Source organism: Salvelinus namaycush, unplaced genomic scaffold, assembly GCF_016432855.1.
Source record: "Salvelinus namaycush isolate Seneca unplaced genomic scaffold, SaNama_1.0 Scaffold551, whole genome shotgun sequence".
In the NCBI taxonomy this organism is placed as follows: domain Eukaryota; kingdom Metazoa; phylum Chordata; class Actinopteri; order Salmoniformes; family Salmonidae; genus Salvelinus; species Salvelinus namaycush.
Window position 1 is genome coordinate 4,362 of NW_024061255.1, and position 18,711 is coordinate 23,072.

Sequence of the window (18,711 nt, forward strand, 5' to 3'; positions counted from 1 at the left end):
TCCTGTTCCCCCAATAGAATCCTTCTGAATCCTTCTGGGTCCCATGGCATATTTTGAAAGCTTCACTATTGTTTGTTATTATATCAATCTAAATAAAAAAATTGTAGATAAACATTATGACAGTTGTGTCCAGCAGCTTTTTAATACCAGCTTGTTTTTATTCATATGAAATCAGAGAGCATATGGCCCTATCCATATTAAGATGCACTCTTTATGGGGTATAGAAGTTCAGGCCTCCCCCTGATCTACAGTGTACCACCTCAGACAGACAACGACCCTTTGGGGGGTCATGACATTGGAGCGTGGAGAGGGGAAGGGAAGGATGGCTGATTATTTTTTACGGAGTCTAAATCATCTCTCTCTCTCCCTCCATGCCTGCTTCTCTCCCTACCTCCTTTTCCCATCCTCTCTCTCCACCTGGAAAAATAGCAGGCGGTGAAACGTGATCCCGTATGTGTGTGTGTGGGGGGGGGTCGCTGGGCTGGTCGCTGGGCTGTCCTACTAATGGAGATGAATGTGGGCTCAGGACTGTCTCCTGGGCCAAACAGCCACTGCACCGCCATCACGCTGAGAGATCCATTTCTCTCCAGCTTCCGTCCAAGCTGCAAATCTTTTTTAATGAGTGGGGAGGGCTGAGACTCACAACTGGAGCTGTAAGATTGGGGGGGGGGGAATAGAGAGAGGAAGAGAAGAATAGTGACTGGAGGACTATCCTATGCTGAGTCGCCAGAACACGCTAACATCTGCTTTACAGGGATGGAGTATTTTCAACCTAACTTCCGTTTCCCCTGAATATCGGAAGTGGGAACTTCGCTCAGACATCTTTCTATGCCTGCTACGTTAGGCTACTGGAGGCTAAAGGAGGATGGATGATAAAGCAAGAGAGCGAGAAAGAGAGGGAGGAGTGGATAAAAGGGGTATTGATATTCATGAGGGAATAATGCAGTGAGATGCAGAGAGAGACTGACAGAGATAAAGATATCATGATTGCAAACAAGTCACCTCTTTGGCTCACTGTGGGAGGAAGCCTTGCAAACACCAAATCTGCTCATCACCACTCTTTCCCTTCCTCCTCCCTTGTACACTCTTAGAAAAAAAGGTGCTGGAACCTAAAAGGGTTCTCCGGCTCTCCCCATAGGAGAACCTTTCCACAGAGGGTTCTATATGGAACCCAAATGTGTTCTCCTTTGGGGACAGCTGAAGAACCCTTTTGGAACCCTTTTTTCCCTAAGAGTGGAGTTTACATCTGTTGTTTGAGAGTCATGGTTCATATTACAACATATTAAAACATCCCATATCCTCTCTGTTTACCATTTTGTACTTACTCTCCTTTCTCTCCAGTCCAGGCTATGCTGGGATGGCAGTCACAACCCTCTCTCTCATTGGCCAGTAAGGTGGGCGGTGGGGAGATGCACTCTGAACACACCAGGTGGGACCCTCCTCACTCTCTCCAAGCACTCTGGGGATCGCTGCATAATGCATGCTCCCAGAATGGAACTTCTAGTCTGAGTAGGGAAAAACACACCAGGCCAGGGAAGAGACTGGATGCCGAGGCTATGTGTCAAAAATAAAACAAGTGCATTTATGCCCCAAGAGCCTCACTTTGTGGCTGTGGGATTTCTTTACTCTAAAATAACCCAGTGTTGCTAATAACAAAGGTGAATATTGGATGTAGAGAGTTAAACTAGAGGTTGACAAAAAAACAGTATTGAGAGGAAAGTACAATTGTCTGGCTGGTTTTTGGCCTAAGTTTCAGCAATTCTACAATGTCTGAGTATCAATATTTTTTTACAGTACTGCCTATCTGGTGTATGTGACAATAAAACATCTATTTTTTCATCAATCTGTCAACGTTGTAACCTTGTTCAGAGGGTCAACAAAAAATAGAGGGTCAAAAAAATAATAGCTTGGCAAAAACATTTTTTTTTATGTCTTCCCATTTCAGGATTTCAACTAAAATTGCCCTATGAAAACACTTTACTTTGAGGTTCTTACATGTTGGCTTTAAAAGTAGATAGAGATTGACCTTGACTGCACCAGGCTTTGCAAAGTGTTTACTTACCCAGCCAGAAATCTATTAGCCGCTGTATGTGTCTGTGTGACTCATCTCTCTGGCTCTTGGGCAAAATCTGAAAGGGTTTAGAAATGTAGCCTTCCAGCTTTATGGTATTCTCAGCTAACACAATGTCTGGTCTGCCTGAACCAACTTCCTGTTTTTCATTAACTGGAGATTGAAGGTAATTTAGGACATGCTCTGTTTCTGCATATCTCTCTCTCTCTTGCTCTCTCTCTCCCCTCACTCTCTCTTGTGCAGTCTCTCCCTATTCCTCCCCCTTTCTCTCTCACTCTCTTTCTCTCTCCCTCTCACACACCTCAGCATGTTGCAAGATGCAGAGCAATTGTGAATAGCACCTGAAGTGTTTCCTAACCATGTGACCTGAAGAGGAAAAACTCCATGCCCTTATTTATGAACAGTAGCTACCCAATGTGAAGACCTACAGTATTTCCCTTCCAGTTGTGAATCAGCCCAGTTCTACTGTACATGTTCTGCTTCTGCTGTAGAGAGATGAGTCATCAGCCAGTGGGCTGAGGCTGGGGCTGCAGCACCTGCAGACAGTCACCACACCACAGCACAGTCAGACAGTTTTTCATCCTCAGCTTACCCACCACCTAAGAGGGTCACGGCTCTCAGTCTTTGTTGCTGTCAATTCTTTTTACATTGACTCGAACAAGTCATCCCATGAGCAAACACAAAAAAAGAGTCGCCCCTTGGATGGTATGATATGTTTCATGATGTAATATGTTACTTTTATGGCATGACACGTGCTGTCATCTGGACCCTGATATGTCTGTCTTTATACAAGCCTCATAAGATAAATAAAATAATCACCTAGGAAATGATCAACAATAACTGATTTAAAATGACTGGTATCTTGCATAATAATGGAGTGAAATATTTCATGTAGTGAATAGATACAGTAACCTATGCAGGAGACCAACCCCCCACAATTGCTTGTCAGATGGCTCCCCCTTGTGGAAACACATGACATCATGAAGTTAATATACTGCCTCACCATTAGCATTAACTCCATCAATAAATCAATACTGTTAATTAGTTGTTACCTGAACAATGATGTTAGGGCATATTTAGATAAAACAAACCAATCTATAACTTATCATTTATGTTATTGTTGAACATCTCTCCTCTAGCAACTTTCCTCCACTTCTGCCTCCCCTGCATCAGAGGGAACAGCAGGCTTTTGTGTTGCTTTACTTTTGTCCCTGAGTTCCTGTATGATGTCACAGCTGTGATCCAGACTCTGTCTGAGGTCCAGCAAATCTCTCTGCATGCCTTCCAGGATGTCCAGCTTAGACAGCTTCTTGTCAATGGATGACAGCACCTCCTGGCCACCATTATTTACAAGATCCTCCCCAACATCATTCAGCTCTGGGCTGTTGCTGGTGAGACAGTCCTCCTCCTCTACTATGAAAGACCCCATGGTTTTCTTCCACACCATTTCAAAATAGGAGTCAATGAAGGATTCAAGCTCCTCCAAATTACTGTTCCCCCATTGGTCAATCAAGGCCTGCAGGCCTCCTGTTCTGGCAATCTCCTTGAGGGTCCTGTCCCTCAGCCTGGGGTGTCCAAGGGACTGTGTATCCACAATGTCTTCCTGTTTCTTCACCAGCATTCTTTCTGGTTCTTTGGGTTGCTCGACCAGGAGGAGAGCTTGGTGTCCTGGAGAGAACAGGGTGATCGGTTTTCTACCATTCTGTCCATTCCATCTCAGATGATGGCTCTGAGTAGATCCAGTGTGGAGACAGTCTGGGAGGTTCACCACTAGCATCTGTCTGCCCCCCATGTTCCACATCAGCCCCTCCTGATTCCCCTGAAGCACACTGGCCATGCAGGACAGAAACCCCTCCACATCCAGGATGGAGTGATTTGCTTCAGTCCACCATCCTCCGCTGGCTTCTGGTAGTGCCAACTCCTGTCCACCAAAGTCTGAGGCTCCTGAGTCATCTGGGGTTAGAAGGTCCTCTAAACTAGCCACCTCACACACTGCAACACAAGAGAGCTCTGTCAGAATAAATAGTAAATACATCATGAAATGATGCACTGTAAGTTCTATCTAATGTGCATCAGTCTTGCTTACCATCATGAAAGGGAGCGTCTGTGTGGTTTGCTACAAGGACCTCTATGCCCTCTCCCATCACTCCATCCATCTCTGGCTTCTGCATCACTGTGAGACTCTTCCCAACCTGTTCTCTTCTCTGTAGAACCTCCAACCTCTCCTCCACCAGCATCTCCTCTATCTTCTGTAGCAGCTCAGTGACCTGTGCACCAGTCCCCTGGCTCTTATTGTCCAACACGTGATATCTGTTGCCACACTTCTCGACAAGCCTCTGGAGGGGCTCTCCCTCACTCTCAATGCGCTGCTCGATGGTCGTGTCCCCCAGCCAGTCCCCAAAGGTGAATAGGACCATGGTTCTATTCCATACTTTCTCTCCGAGCGCCTCCAGGTGTTTTACTGCTGTTCTCCAGACAGTGTGGCTGAAGGAGGAGCTCACATTCACCACCACCAGGACCACAGTTACCCCAGAGGCTGAGGGAGACATCAGGGAGCTAGGACCCACTGACAGCCAGCCTGGTGGGTCCAAAACTGTTACAGTCTTACCCCTGACCTTTCCTTGTCCTTCCACACAGTCAGTGGCATGGCACCCTACTTTAAAGTGCTCTCTGCCCAGGATGGTGTTTCCAGCAGAGCTCCTGCCTGTGTTGCGGCCACTCAGCAGCATTATTCTCAGCTCTGAGGGACAGTAGAGCTCCCCTGTCACAAACAAATAAGAATACTGTCATGTATAACACGTTTGCTGTGGACATAAAATGTATGAATACAAAGTGTTTCATTCACATTGTCAGATTTAAAGCTCTATGAACGAATGGAAAATGTTCATCCAAAATATTTCACACCAATATGAATAGAATCAGACACCTAAAGTGCATTTTGAGAGAGATTGATTTAACTCACCTAATAGAGATCGGGCAGTCTCTCTTTGTTTCTGCCTCCTCGTCAGTCTCTCTCCTGCTCTTTTCTGTTCTTCCCTCCTCTTCTCCTCCAACTCCTGCAGAATGCCACCCTCAATCTTACAGTAACAACTGCTGTTGCATGACATCAGTTCCTCAATCTTTCTCATCAGTTCCATAACCTGAAATCCTGAGTTGCTTCTATTGTTGAGGACATGATACCTGTTGCCACACTTCTCCACAAGCCACTGGAGGGCCTCTCCCTCACTCTCAATGTGCTGCTCGATGGTTGTGTCTCCCAGCCAGTCCCCAAAGTTGAACAGGACGATGATGTGAGCCCAGACTGTGTCTGTGATGAGCTCTAGGTGCTCCTGCACAGCTCTCCTGTAGGTCTCTGTGAAGGACCGGTCCACACGCACCATCAGCAGGAGGGCATGTGGACCAGGGGAGCAAAGAGATACACTACACACTATCTCCTGTCTGTCAAAAACAGGACTATCCTGAGAGAAGTAATTCATCCACCAGCCTGGAGTGTCCACCACAGTGACTTGTCTCCCAGCAACATCCCCTGCTCCCACCATGCATTGCGCTGTTCTCCTTCTGACCTCAAAGCTTCCTCCTTGACCCAGGATGGTGTTTCCTGCTGAACTCTTCCCTGAGCCCCGAGCTCCAAGCAGCACGACTCTGATTTCGGAGAGATGACATGACTCCCCTGGTAGAAAAGAAGGAAACAATGCAACATCATAATAGATAGTGCTTTACGCTGTCATTTTTTACAAGGAGCACATGTGCGCCTAAGTTGAAAATGTAGGAGCACAATGAGAAATATTGTTTTATTTTTTATTTCACCTTTATTTAACCAGGTAGGCCAGTTGAGAACAAGTTCTCATTTACAACTGCGACCTGGCCAAGATAAAGCAAAGCAGTGCGACACAAACAACAACACAGAGTTACACACGGAATAAACAAAAGTACAGTCAATAACACAATAGAAAAAGTCTATACACAGTGTGTGCAAAGGGCATAAGGAGGTAAGGCAATAAATAGGCCATAGTAGCGAAGTAATTACAATTTAGAAAATTAACAAGGGAGTGATAGATGTGCAAGTAGAAATACTGGTGTGCAAAAGAGCAAAAAAGTCAATAAAAACAATATGGGGATGAGGTAGGTAGTTGGATGGGCTATTTACAGATGGGCTGTGTACACCTGTAGCGATCGGTAAGCTGCTCAGATAGCTGATGCTTAAAGTTAGTGAGGGAGATATAAGTCTTCAACTTCAGCGATTTCTGCAATTCGTTTCAGTCATTGGCAGCAGAGAACTGGAAGGAAAGGCGGCCAAAGGAGGTGTTTGCTTTGGGGGTGACCAGTGAGATATACCTGCTGGAGCGTGTGCTACGGGTGGGTGTTGTTATGGGGACCAGTGATTTGAGATAAGGCGGAGCTTTACCTAGCAAAGACTTATAGATGACCTGGAGCCAGTGGGTCTGGCGACGAATATGTAGCAAGGGCCAGCCGACGAGAGCATACAGGTTGCAGTGGTGGGTGGTATATGGGGCTTTGGTGACAAAACGGATGGCACTGTGATAGACTGCATCCAGTTTGCTGAGTAGAGTGTTGGAGGCTATTTTGTAAATGACATCGCCGAAGTCGAGGATCGGTAGGATAGTCAATTTTACGAGGGTATGTTTGGCAGCATGAGTGAAGGAGGCTTGCTTGCGAAATAGGAAGCCGATTCTAGATCAATTTTGGATTGGAGATCTGGAAGGAGAGTTTACAGTCTAGCCAGACACCTAGGTATTTGTAGTTGTCCACATTTTGAGGTAATAAAGCTAGAATTGTTATGCTGATGAATGAGGACCCAAAAGCGACGTAATAGAAACAGAGTCTTTATTCCAGTCTTAAACAAACAATGATTCTCCTGGATATTATCAAAGGTAAATCCAAAACAGGAAACTGAAATCCTCTCGTCAGTAGAGAGGAACGACTGAGACGCGACCACAGACTGCAGGTCGCTTCAGGAAGGCACAGGCCGTAGCTGACATAGACACCTGCTCACACGCAGCATCTGAAGAAGGCAAAAACACGACAGGGCGGAACAAGGACACAGAACAGCAAACATCAAACATGAATCCGACAAGGACAGAAGCGGAAGACAGAGGGAGAAATAGGGACTCTAATCAGAGGGTAAAATAGGGGACAGGTGTGAAAGAGTAAATGAGGTAGTTAGGAGAATGGGAAACAGCTGGGAGCAGGAACGGAACGATAGAGAGAGAGAGCGAGAGAGGGAGAGAGGGAGGGGGAGAGAGAGGGATAGAAAGAGGGAAAGAACCTAATAAGACCAGCAGAGGGAAGCACAGGGACAAGACATGATGATCAATGACAAAACATGACAAGAATCCTTCATTTTTGAATTACAGGTCTCACAGCAAAATATTTTGGCACATATGTGAGTAAAATAGTCGCACTGTAGAGCCCTGATAGAACAGAAACATTCTAAAATCTACTGTTGGCAATATGGCAAAGCATTGTGTCCTAAGAACCATCTCAGTGATAACTCACCATTGAGCAGAGATCTCTGTTTCTGCATCTTCATCAATCTCTGCTGAGCCCTTTGTTCCACTATCCTCTTCTTTTCCTCCACCTCTTGTAAAAACAGTCCCTCCATTTTAAAATAGCTGTCACTATTTTCTATCACCAGTCTCTGCATCTTCCTGAACAGCTCTGTGATCTGATTTCCACCTGGTCCACTCTTCAAGTTGAGGCAGTGATACCTATGACTGCATTTCTTCACCAGCCACAGGAGGGCCGTGCCTCCTCTCTTGACTTGCTGCTCCATGTGCATGTGTCCAGGCCAGTCTCTGCAGGTGAAGACGACCATACAGTGACTCCACACTCTCTCACTGAGGAGGGCCAGGTGCTCCTCTACAGCCCTGCGACGCTTCTCACAGAACACTGAGTGTGCCTTAATGACGATAAGGAAAATATGGGGTCCCGGGGTGCACAGAGAGACACTGCGCACTATCTCCCTTTTCACCAGCTGAGGCGTGTCCTGCACCTTGAAGTCACACCACCAGCCAGGTGTGTCCACCACAGTAATCCACCCACCTGCCACCTCTCCCACCCTCCTAGAGCACGTGGTCCGCTCCTTGATGACAAACTCCTCCCTGTCCAGCAGCACATTGCCCACTTCGCTCTTCCCAGAGTTTCTGCCGCCAAGAAGGACAACTTTGAGGTCTGAGAGAGACACAAACAAGAGACATGAGAGACCGAGTTACTGTTCATGCTAGTGCACATTTTGTTTTATACTGCCTGACATTAAGCTTCCATTTTAAAGGGACTGTCATTCCCACAATGATTAACGAATAAATTGTAAAAAACACACACGTACAGTCACAAGTACATACACAAACACACACACGTACAGTCACAGGTACACACACAAACACACACACTTATAGTCACAAGTACATACACAAACACACACACACGTAGTCACAAGTACACACACAAACACAAACATGTACAGTCACATGTACATATATAAACACACACACATACAGTCACAAGTACAGTACATACACAAACAGACACAGATAGCATGCATGTGTGTATTACACCACTACGAAACTACTGATAACGTGGTGTATTGACAACTTGATCAGATGTCTGTCACATGTTGCTTTATCGCACACAGTATGTACCTGCTACACACAGTATGTACCTGCCACACACCGTATGTACATGCTACACACAGTGTGTACCTGCCACACACAGTATGTACCTGCCACACACAGTATGTACCTGCTACACACAGTATGTACCTGCCACACACAGTATGTACCTGCCACACACAGTATGTACCTGCTACACACAGTATGTACCTGCCACACACAGTATGTACCTGCCACACACAGTATGTACCTGCTACACACAGTATGTACCTGCTACACACAGTATACATACAGTACATGGAGATATCATAAAAACATGAATAGTTGCTATAAGTAATGGTAATGTTGCCTAGAAATATCAGTACACGCACCACATTGATAGAAGAGGGCAGTTAATCATCTTAACTTACATTAAACTGGCCATGTTAGGGTTAGAGTAATACTTTTACACTGATTGATGCTAAAGTTATTAAAAACAACTTCACAAGCCATGTGTAAATTGTCCTTTATATACCGTACAACCTTTTTCTCAAGTTGATATGTAAGACAATTGAGATGAAAAAACTTACCACATGTTGATGAATCTCTGGTTGCCATTTCTCTTGATCTTAAGCTTGATCTGTGCTTAGTTTCTCCCCAAAATTGTTACAATCCAACTCATTTTAGTCATGTCAATGCCCAATAACACTCCTTTTACTTCTGGCTAACAACAGTCCTTTTACTTCTGGTTTACAACAAGTTCCTGAAAGACTGGGGTGTAGCTTTTACTCTGAAGGGCGTGGACACTTGCCTTGATAACTTGTGATGTCTTTATGAGTCTGAAGGTGGGCAGTAATAAGCAGTAATAATGTTGTGTTTATAACCAAATGGGACGAGTTGTGAAGTTGTAAATATGAATTGAATGCATGAGAATTAACTGAGAATAGTAGAAAGCAGATTATTAGTAGAAAGCAGATTATTCAGTAGACATTCCTATCGGTCCTAGACTATGGCGACATCATCTATATAAATGCAGCTGCCACTTCATTAAAGCTGTTAGTTGCAGTTTATAATAGCGCACTGCGATTTATTACGGGCAACAATTTTAGTACTCATCACTGCATTCTCTACTAGAATGTTGGTTGGCCCTCTTTGATGTCACGTAGGTTGATATATTGCTATGTTTTAATTTATAAAGCTCTTTTACAAAAATACCCACTGTACTTAACATCATTACTAAACTTTAGACATACGAGCTACCACACCCGGTTTCAGGGATGGCTAACTCTGGAAATTCCTTTGGTCTCTACTGAGTTTTCTTGCACCTTAATTGTGGAACAATTGGCCTCTAGGCCAACTCAGAAAGCTGATTGAGGACCTTATTACTGATGAATGTGTTTGTTTTTTATGACCGTGTTTTTCTTTCTTTCTGCTTGCATTTTGTATTTATATTTTGATGTGTGTATTTTCTGTAATTTGTGTAATTCAGGGCTAATCTGTAAAATAAACCTTGGTCTCAGTATGACTCACTGATAAAATAAAGGTTAAATAAAAAATGTACTTCCCGAAAATTGTAATTTCCTTAGTAGGTGATGTCAGAGTTCAGCATGTGGGAGAAGTTGGAGCTCAGGGATGACAGACGAGCTTCCCAATAGTAATTACCAGTTGGAGGGCCATTCAACTGGATTTTTACCAGTTGTATATGTGGTAAATACTACTTTCCCACTTGGTTATGAATGCAGCATAAGTAAGGAGCCAGCAATTTATTGCAGTTAAAGAGACATCAACAAGTCACTCCTCTGAGTCAGCATGCCTTGCAAAGTAAAAGATAAGGAAGAAAAATACCCAACTTTATGACATGACTCATCCGTCTGAGATTGTCATCTGCCTAGCCCACCTTTGTCATTGATGCAGTACATCTGTACAGTTATTATCTTACGTTGACTTGCCCATGACTGAGAAGCAGTATATACATCATGTTGTTAAGCATGTCTTAATGAATTGGTGCAGTTTGATTCCGATAGGTAAAAACTGCAATCTTGCATACCAAACATTCATTTTGACAGCATTCCTAGAACAAAAATGGCAAACTATGCAATGGACAGACAATTGTCCATTGTTTTAAAATACTGCTACTGCAATTGTTTTTTGCTACAAAGTTGGATTGTTCATTGCAGTGTCACCAATAACGACCCAAACCTCACCTATATGTCTATAGTATTTGCCATTCAAACAGATTATCAAACATCTCAAAGAAGGGAAGAAGAAAGGGAAAGGATGGATGCATTTCAAAAGTATTGGAACAGGTCCCTGGTAGTATTTTCTTCCTGCTTTTTCTCGCTCCTCCCACCTCTGGTTACACCAACCAAAAGCATTTCTCTGCTCATACGCTTTAGCTAGCTAGTTAGCATTTTTAGCATCTGTGTTACACAATCGTGTCGTTAGGTCAAACCTGAATCAGCTCATCGAGAAGAAGGAACTAGCAAGCTAGCTAGTTTCTTCAACAGCCATGGGTGTGCAAGTCAAAGTCGAATACTGGTATGTTTATTTTCCATTTGTTGGATTATTCTCCCTTTTTTTAAGCAGCTCCCATGCGTTTTAGGTAGCTACTGTAGCTACAGTAACTAGCAGCTCGAACCAGCCACCTTCATAGCGCAGAGTGCCCGCTCTTTTATTATGAAACGGGCTATGTTTTATGCTAGCTAACGTTAGTTGATGAATGTTTACTTTAGACATTGCTTGGACATTTCCCCCCAACTACTTTAGGGTTAATTATTCATCACTAAGCCATGTTTTTGTTTTGTCGTTGTCTTTAGCGGTGGATGAGGGTACGAGCCCCGCTATCAGGAGCTCGCGCGGTTAGTCACCGCGGAATTCACTGAAGCGGAAGTGTCGGGCTTCGTAGGAAGGCAAGGTAAGTTGGTCCTTTCCACATAGCCTACTACAGACAATACAGGTATGTACAGTGTTGATAAGTACACTAATAATGTGAAGCATTTTGACATCGTTACATGTTCTTTCTTCTGTGTAGCTATATACTCACTGGACAGTTTATTAGAGAGGTGTGTGTCACCCTCATGCCGAGTTAGTGCAAAGGCTGAGTGAGTAATGACAGTGCCACACGCACTGCCACACGGACCCTCCCTTTGCCTCCAGAACGCCCTGAATTATTTGGGGGAATTGATTCTTCAAGTCGGACACATTCCAAAGGGATGTTGGTCAACACTGATGCGACGGCATCATGCAGTTGCTGCAGATTGGATCGTGGTATACCACCGCCATCAGCCTGTACCATTGACACCAGGCAGGATGGGTCCATGGACTCATGCTGCTTACGCCAAATCCTAACTCTGCCATCAGCATAAAGCAACAGGAACCGGGATTCGTCGGACCAGGTGATGTTTTTCCACTTCTCAATTGTCCAGTGTTGGCGATCGCGTGCCCACTGGAGACGTTTCTTCTTGTTTTTAACTGATAGGAGTGGAACCCGGTGTGGATGTCTGCTGCAACAGCCCATCCGTGACAAGGATTGATGAGATGTGCGTTCTAAAATGCCATTCTACACACCACTGTTGTACTGGGCCGTTATTTGGCTGTTTGTGGCCCGCCTGTTAGCTTTTCCTTTGACCTCTCATCAATGAGCTGTATTTGCCCACAGCACTGCCGCTGACTGGATTGTTTTGGTTTGTTGCAACATTCTGGGGAAACCCTAGACACTGTTGTCGTTGAAAAGCCCAGGAGGCCGTTTCTGAGATGCTCGATCCGATGTGCTTGGCACCAACGATCATACCGCACTCAAAGTCACTTAGGTCACTCGTTTTGCCCATTCTTCTAACATCCAATCACACAGCAACTGAATGCCTCTGCCGGTCTGCCTGCTTTATACAGCTAGCCACGGCCACATGACTCACTGTCTGTAGAAGTGAACCATTTTCTGGGTGGTGTACCTAATAAACTGGCTGGTGAGTGTATGTCTCTACTATATTCTCAGACTACATTGTTTTCCTTGATTTGATGCTTTTGTTTCTGCAGGCAGTTTTGAGATTGAGATCAACGGGCAAGTAGTTTTCTCCAAGCTCGAAACAAGCGGCTTCCCATATGAAGACGACGTAAGTTGTTAACTTCTTACAAGGCTGTCATTTTAATGTCTGACACACTGTGTGTGTCTGACACACTGTGTGTGTCAACTGCCAATGACTACCCCCAATGACACAAGATGTCTTGTCCCCCTGCAGATCATGGACGCTATACAGAAAGCCCATGATGGCAAGCCAGTGGAGAAGATCACCAAGAGCCGCCCGCCTTGTGTCATCCTGTAGATCTCCTCTCCCTCTATTCTCCAACCCTGCCCTCTCCTGACAGCAGCATGCTGAAGACAGGACAGTGCGCATCCATCACTGCCACTGTCATTACTCACTCAGCCTTTGCACTAACCGGGCATGAGGGTGACACACAACTCTCTGTTGAAACTACACTAGCAGAGTTGGACTAAGACCACTGTCTTTGATTTAGAGTACAACCTGTTGTAAGGTTTTGTTGTGCCTTCTCTCTCCCCTCTCTCTCTGCTCCCATTGAGGTGTTCCAGGACTTATATGATTACTGTAGCCCAAAGCTGAAAGGTTTATAGTATGATGACCCCAGTCCTGGCAGCTCCTATGTTATGGGATCAGAGAAATGGAGGAGACCGTAAGATCGAGGGGCAGACGGGTTGGGGGGAGCACCCTATTATATTCCAAAAGCCTCATTGCCTGGCAGACAGTTACTGCCTGATTGTTCTAATTCCTCTCAAATAATACAGCACCATCATTGGCCAGACATAAACAAAGTTTTGATGAATGTAAAAGATAAATGTTATTGAGTACCAAAAGTAAGAAGGGAAGGAGCTCAATTATTTTCAGCCCTCTGAAAATAATTCTATCACCTAGCTCTAAGCATCATAAGCCCTGTTTCCCAACTTGTATCCTGTACCCTACTATGATGATGAATGTGCTGCTTGAACCTGTCAATGCAATGTTTGTCAATTTATTTAATAAGATGTGTTCTAAAGTGGAGACACTAAACAAGGTTGAAGCTTAGACTTTTAATGTTTTTTTGTGTTCAGTTCTGTCACTACAACTTTTATTTATCTTTAAAACGAGTGTATCTCAATGTCGGAACTTGGATGTAATCGGGTTTTTTTTCTTCAGTTTTGTCCATCTTATAGCTAATCTGCCTGGAGCATTCCAGGCAGTGTCTTTAACAGTGAACTATATCTCTGTTTTGAACTGTTCTCTTTAGCCGAAACGTGAGAAACACTGTAGTAGCCAAACCTCTTGTGAATTTGCAATTGTATACTGCCACTGAATCATAGATAATGCATTTTCATTGACTCAGTGGCTTTTATATATGATCAGCTTCACTATTAGTAGAGCTGACCTTGCAAGTAGATAAATCCTTCGTTGTTTTGAAAGCCCTCTCTCACTGGTCTGTCTATCACTAACGACACCTCATCAGCCTCTGTTTATGCGCACAGTTTATTGAAAATCATCTCTGAATACTATTTTTTTCTGTTTCCCAGGGCTGTCAAGTATGATACCCATTAGGAGAACTTCTATCACAAAATAAAGTTATGGATTATTTAACTGTATAAATATGTTAGTATTGTCTTAACTTGTCATGCTCAAAACTACTTAACATGTTTTTTCTTTTCTTTGTTTCACTTCTGTAATAACTACTCAACTCCATTAGAATGGAGAACATGTCCGTTCTAAAGGGCTATGTGACAACATATTACCATATTATTAGAGTATTGGCTCATTCACAGGTCTGAACTCTCCATACAGTACGTCCCCATGGCAACATAGCACCTCAGGTGTGTTACTCAGGTCTCAGTAATTACTCTCTTGTTGAGGCTCACATTCAGACATCGAATGCCACTGTCATGTGATCATTCTATAGGGGGAACAGCTGTAGGCTACACCCACGCTGTAATGTCAACACAGCCAGCCATGACAACTGCAGTAGGAAGAGAAAAGCCTTTGGAGCAAGAAGCATCTTGGTACGTTTGCATTGATCAAACCCTGTTGACTGGCTACAGTAAAGTGTGTCCGAGTTTTTCTTCCTGTATTGAATGTGTTTGCGGTCAATTTTAATTAATTAGATTCAGGAAGTAAACTGAAATTATAATTCCACATTGAATAGATGTTCAGGGCAATTGGAATTTACATTTCAGTTTTCTTCCTGAATTAACTGGTGTTCAGCTCAAAATACCACTGCCATCAAGCTAGCTATGTACTTCTGTTAACTGAAATGCTTCCAACTCATTCTGAGTAGGAATAGATCCTCAGATATGACATTTTGTGGAGGTGTTGTTCCTGCATGTTATGGTCTTGACATGGAATCCAATACCCTGCCCAGCTATATTATTGTCTCAATACACGTTTCAATGTTTTTCTAGAACTTATCCATTACTATAGAAAATGATAGAAACTTCAAATAACTCAGGATGATGAGCCTTTGGTGTCTCGATTGTCAATGGTTTTTGTTTTTGCAATATTTTATTGTTTACATGAAAAGACAGTTAACTATCATGTAGTAACTTGCCTGTTTCAGTTGATCACTGGCCCAACCCTACCTGGGACAGTAAACGTGTAATCCAATATACCCTATTAGACTTACTTATAACTAAGGAGGCAGGTTACGATTGCTGCTATTGTATTTTCATATTGAGGTTTCTTACTCCTCCAACCTCAGCAAAACACCTTTACATCAGCGAAGCACAATCAAGAAGAAAGGAGTGAGAAGAAGAATCTGGGTCAAAAGCCATGGGTGTGGTGCAGATCAGAGTGGAGTACTGGTAGGTTTATATTCATTTATATCTGGGAGGATGCGTTTGTTTAACAAAGAGGCCGGAAACTGGAAGTCATGGAACATTTCCATTATGCAAACTATGGAAATATGGCAACTGCCATACCTTTTAACACTCAGGTTGAGTCTGTATGTTGTATGTTTTTATGCCGTTTTAATTATTCATCACAGTTTTGGTTTTCTATCACTGTTTCAGTGGCCAATGAGGGTACGAACCCCGCTACAAGAAACTTCAGCAGGCTGTCGCTGTGGAGTTTCCTGAGGCGGAGGTGTCAGGCTTTGTAGGACGAAAAGGTCAGCTGGATAACCAATCAATCACATTTATTTTATAAAGCCATTTTTACATCAGCTGTTGTCACAAAGTGCTATACAGAAACCCAGCCTAAATCCCCAAAGAGCAAGCAATGCAGATGTAGAAGCACAGTGGCTACAGTGAAATGTATTGTTGTAATATATGTTGTAATATTTACCTATTCTTTTTGGTAAAATACCAGTTTTCATACCTGTTTTGTGTATGTGTCCATCAAGGTTAAACCTACATTTGTTTTGAAGAGAAGTGTGATGCTGTTGTTTCTGCAGGCAGCTTTGAGTTGGAGATCAACGGGGAGCTGGTCTTCTCCAAGCTGGAAACAGGTGGCTTCCCCATGGAAAAGGATGTGAGTAAAGGAAGCTTTCTCCTCTGAAGTTGCAGAACTGTCAACTTCAGACAGTTTGTTTACATCACTGAAATTGACACAAATGTTTTGAAATTGACACAAATGGTCTCAACAATGTGTATGCCCCTTCAGGTCAGGGACGCTCTCCAGAACACCTATGATGGCAAGCAAGTGGAAAAGTGGACCAGAAATCGCTCACCTTGTGTCATCCTGTAGATCTCAGTTCCCTCCATCCTCCAACAGTTATCACTCAGACCAATGCTGCTGTCTGTCACCACTCACACAGCAGAGACTCCTTTCTGTTCCTTCTCTCTCTCTGCTCCCATTGCAGTGTTCCAGGACTTATATGATTACTGTAGCCCAAAGCTGAAAGGTTTATAGTATGATGAACCCAGTCCTGGCAGCTCCTATGTTATGGGATCAGAGAAAGGGAGGACATGTGAAGTCTGGTTGGGTGGAACTTCCTTATTCCAGATCTTCTATGCCTATCTGTTTACAGCACCATCATCAGCCAGATAAACGATCAATTTGAGCTGCTGAAGCCTGTCTCGCGTTGTGTTACTGTGTATTGATCTCCCATATTGCAACTGATGCTTTGCAATTAGCTTTAAGTAGAAGTGGTCAGTTGAGTAGATGAATTGCTAGTTATGGTAATGAAGGCCACCACCCACTGGTCTGTCTGCTACACTAACGAGACATCAGCCCATGTTCATCACACGCCGTTTGAATTATCATCGCTGAATACTGTTATTGATTGCTGATGACAATGTTTGATACCCACTGGGAGGACTTCAATCTCAAAATAAAATGACAATGTTTGATACCCACTGAGAGGACTTCAATCTCAAAATAAAATGACAATGTTTGATACCCACTGAGAGGACTTCAATCTCAAAATAAAATGACAATGTTTGATACCCACTGAGAGGACTTCAATCTCAAAATAAAATGACAATGTTTGTTTTCTTCCTAATTGTTGTCATGTTCAGAACCCAGGCTTTACTGGCAACACAGGAGGAAGGAGGAGACCGCAACCCATACACACACTTGTTTTCACTGAGGCACATTTGTACACTAGAGGGTGACACAGGCAAAATCCTTTGCCTACAGTTTTCTATTACTTGCCATACTCAACTCAGCGTTAAAAAGTCCTATTCTGTGAAGTGATATTTGCTGAATTAGTTTTCACATGTATCTAACTTCTACAGTATGTTCTGCGTTGTGTACTGTCTGTTGAATTCCTTTTGCTTGGTTGATGGTTTTGCACTTTGGCCCTTTATGAGTTTCTGCTCCTTGGGTGGTAAGTGGCTGACACTGGCTAGGTGGGTCCAGGGTACAGGCTCTGGTAAGGAGTGATAATTCATGCAAGCCTGCTTGCTCTATGCCTGATAGAGCCTATCGTCTCAGTCTATGAGCTCCATAGTACTGTCACCGTCTCTGCCGCCCATTTTGTGCCACACAATTCCCCCATCAGAACTTTATGAATTGAAGCATTCAAAATTAGCATTGTGTAATTCATACATGATTGGGTTGCCATGATAATTTTTGCAAGAGACCCCTCCATACCAGTCAACAGTAATTTCTCAACTCTGTGAAGTATGATTTTTTATGGTGTTATTGGTTTGTCATATGATTTGTTAGAGGAGATTCCCTCCTGCATCGGTTTCGATCAATTATGAAGCTGGTAAGTGACTATGTCACAAGAAGGATGCAACCAACAGCCTCTTTAGTTTGTCAATATTGTAGCTAATGGCCGGGAATACATTGTTCCTTGTGGGGATTGAACCAAGGACACCATGACTCCCAAGACAAACAATCCCAAGAGAATTATGTCCTCATCTATGTTCTGCATATTACATACGATAATGCTAAAGAGGTACAGTACAGAGGCATATGGACACAGCAGATGGACCTCCACTATTAATGATAACTGCCCTGTGGCACAGCAAAATCGCTATTTTCTCTATCCCTGTCCGTCTCTCTCTCTCTCTCTCTCTCTCTCTCTCAGGCTTCTCCCCTTTTGATTTGTCCTATTATTTATTGTTTTCTCAGTAATTCAATACCTTTGATACTCCCTCAACAAGACACACTATTATCATTCCCAGAATGCTTCAGTTCCTGCTTATAACATTTAATTTACATATACATAACATAAAAGGCTGATCAGATCACATGTTCACAATGAGTACATTACAATACCATTTAGCTCTGAGACAGGTGCCATAAATTGAATGGGAAATAGCATAGGCGCTATAGTAAATGGGGAAAAATAGTGAATGCAAAAGCCCAAGTGCAGTGAACATCTAGAGCCCTGAAATTCAACTTGAAGCCTTGAAGACAGTTCCACTCCATTTTTTCATTGTTCCCCTCTAATAAGGGACCGATTTAGACCTGGGACACCAGGTGGGTGCAATTAATTATCAGGTAGAACCGAAAACCATCAGGCTCCGGACCTCATAGGGTAAGAGATGAGTACCCCTGCTCTAAAGTAAACACATGGGTGTGGTCCACTGCTTATCTAGTAACCCCT

At 43.5% G+C, this 18,711-nt stretch overlaps 2 pseudogenes; both read left to right on the top strand.

Moving 5' to 3' along the window:
• The first annotated feature begins 11,080 nt into the window (after positions 1–11,080).
• On the top strand, positions 11,081–14,131 carry LOC120041830 (annotated as a pseudogene).
• Positions 14,132–14,406: 275 nt separating this feature from the next.
• Positions 14,407–16,514, top strand: LOC120041829 (annotated as a pseudogene).
• The last annotated feature ends 2,197 nt before the right edge of the window (positions 16,515–18,711 follow it).